Source organism: Grammomys surdaster, unplaced genomic scaffold (genome assembly GCF_004785775.1).
Source record: "Grammomys surdaster isolate TR1022 unplaced genomic scaffold, NIH_TR_1.0 133, whole genome shotgun sequence".
NCBI classification, from domain to species: domain Eukaryota; kingdom Metazoa; phylum Chordata; class Mammalia; order Rodentia; family Muridae; genus Grammomys; species Grammomys surdaster.
The window spans coordinates 11,434,053-11,437,172 of NW_021604591.1; the positions used below are offsets into that span (position 1 = coordinate 11,434,053).

Sequence of the window (3,120 nt, forward strand, 5' to 3'; positions counted from 1 at the left end):
CCTGTAAAAACAGATGAATTGGGATGACAAATTGAACAGCAATAGCATGTGCTCACCCCAGAAGGCTCTCCTCATTTTAGTGGTGTTTTGAGTTGGCTTGATCAGATTAGTTTTGATGGCTTCTAGTTGCACCTGACTGAACCAAAGTAACTCTTTACATTCTCTGGCTACTTGCTTGATTCCTTATTGATTTCATTACTTATCTCCCAGGCTTTCTGACTCCAGGCACCTTTGTTTAAGCACACATCACAACCTTGGTCAATAACCTCAGAAGTTCGCAAAGTGGCTTGCTTCTTTAACATAGCATATGACCTAGTAAATTTAAAATGTCTACATTTTCCATATGAATTTAGTATTTTTACCCTTTGACAAGTTTTTAAGCTATTTTACAATTGTTATGAATGTTTATAATAAAATTTTCCTTCTACAGTGATAGTTTAATAACCATGTGTCCCATTGGCTAAACATTTAGTTAGTTATCATACAAATACACAATATCATTTTTCATTTAAACATCAGGTAGCGGAAGAGGTATACAAGATAAACAAATAACATGTGCCTAGTTAAAAGGGCTGTTTGTGTATCTTTTTATTTTGCTAACCTACACACTCAGTTCATGTATTAGATATAAGAGCAATATACTTTTTCATCATGAAATATTTGTTTCTGTTCTTTCATATATTCTATTTGGTTACAGTCTCTTAAATAAACACATTCACACATACACACACATGCACCCATACACACACACACACACATACGCACAATCACACAAACCCTCAAGGCAATGAGATTTCTGGTTCTCTTTCTGTTACAAGAATAATGAATGTTATATAAAATATTAATTCATGTGAAGGTTCATAAGATTTCCCACATGTATTTAAAACTAATATATTCTTATGAAGGACCAGCAGTGTTAATTCATGTTAGGGATTTCCATGCTGCCTCCATCCTGTGTAATAGTCTTGTAGGATTAAGATGGTAGTAACAAGGGATCCTTGAAACCGCAGCTTAATCTCACAAACTCCACAATCCATATCCTGTTTTATCTATTATCCTGGATGTTGCAAATACATATTTATATTCATGATGTTTTTTCTTTTTATAACATGACAGTTTTATACTAGAATACACAAAAATGACCATACTCTTGGTTTACTATTGAAAGGAAGATTGCTTATATTTCTTATTTTTTTTTCTTTTCTTGCTTTGGCTATGTGCTGTTTTCTCCTTTATTGTGTGATTTTGCTGTTGCAAACAATGAACTTTCACAAAAATAGTGCACAGCCCCGGGGTTCACCGCACATTAGGGAAACACCATGCTGATTTTGGTCTAGTTGACACATTTGCCCTTGCACCTGCCCTTCTAAAACTTTAATTGTTAATTTATGACAAGTGATCAGTACCACTGGATGACTGAACTTCCCGATGGATAGTAAGGGGAAGAGTTGTCAGTCTATTCTGGAAAGTCTTCTTCCTCCCTCTCTCTACCTTCCATACTAACTAAAATGAGTGAGTATCAGCTCCTGCCGGATTCGGTCAGCTTCTAAGTCCAGAGACTCCATTTGCTCATACTCCCCCTCAGGGGGCTGTTCAATGGGTCCAGTCACTGGAGAGGACCAAACATCCATTCCATGTTCTAGGGAAATGTTGTGAAGGACAGAACAAGCTAAGGTGATGTAGCTGGATTTCTCTGGTGAGTACTGCAGTGCCCCTTTCGATCCATCCAGGCACTGGAACCTACAGCAGAGGGTCCGCAAAGTCTTCTCAATTACACTGTGAGTTGCAGAATGGGCCCTATTATACCGATATTCTGCTGGAGTTTCAGGAAAGTGTAGTGGAGTCAAGAGCCAGGTGTGGAAAAAGAAGGAACTGTCACCAAGAAGCCAGCTATCTTTGGGCATCTCAGTTTCAAACTGACTGCTTAAAGAAGACCTCTGTAGCACGGCACAGTCCTGGAGGCTACCTGGCCAGCTTGTTTCCACAGTCATCAGTGCCCCTCTGATGTCACACACCACCAGACAGTTTAAAGAATGCAGACCCTTTCGGTTCTCATAAGAGAGGTCTTCAGCATTTGGTGCCTTGATTGCTACATGGATACAGCCAGCCACACCTATCACCCCAGGCATCCCTGGCAAACCATGGAATTCATCCTTCAGAGACTGTATGGCAGCTTAATGACCTGGAAAGTGAATAAACTGTGAGGCCCGTTCCACAAGGGCTTCAGTGACATTGGCAACGCAGCGACTCATAGAGGCTTGACTAATTCCAATTGCATCTTCCATCCGAGTCTGGAAGGAACCTGAGGTATAAAAACCTAATGCTGCCAGGATCTGTGTTTCTGGGCTAATAGCTCTAGATCACTGAGTAGGTTGAGAAAGACTTGCCCTCAAGAGTTCCATTAAGTAGTAGATGAATTGTCGGGAAATCCATACATGGACATCAAGTATTCATAAGTGACATCATCCAGCTTAAAACGGTTTAAGGTCCGGTGACCTCGGCCATACAGCAAGAGATCACAGTCAAGCACTGTTATTGGTATAGGCATTGCTAATGTGGATGTTCTCTTCTAACTGCTTTTCCCGAATTTTTCCCAACAAAGAGGTTGGCACAAAAGTATCAAAATTCAACAGCTAACCATCATCAGTTAAATATCTCTGACATTTATAATCTTCTTTCTTCATGGTAGCCCAGGTTGGCCTTAAACTCTTGTGCTTCAGTTATCCTCTTCACTCAACCTCCTGAGTAGCTGAGAATACTAACTTAGGCTGCCGCCAGGCCTAGGTTGGGATAGTTGAAAACAAGGTTCAGATATGCAGCCTAGGTTTGCCTTAAGACTGCTTATATTTCTATTTGATATTTATTTTCATATGTGGACAATGATACTTTTCTATTATCTCCATTACATGTTATAGAGTTCATGAGATTGAAATATAACTATATTCTTTGGTCTGTCTCGATTAACAAAATAATATAATGAAAATATTTAAGTCCTTCAAATATACATTTTAAAGAAAATGTCAATAATCTCCTCAACCTCCACTATTTTTAAATATTATCCTTTAAGATATACTTATTTTTTATTTTTTTGTGTTAATATAAATTTCATGATAAACATCA

At 38.5% G+C, this 3,120-nt stretch overlaps 1 pseudogene; it reads right to left on the reverse strand.

Annotated features, from left to right (window-relative positions):
* Positions 1 to 1,484: 1,484 nt before the first annotated feature.
* Positions 1,485 to 2,548, reverse strand: LOC114616840 (annotated as a pseudogene).
* Positions 2,549 to 3,120: the final 572 nt, after the last annotated feature.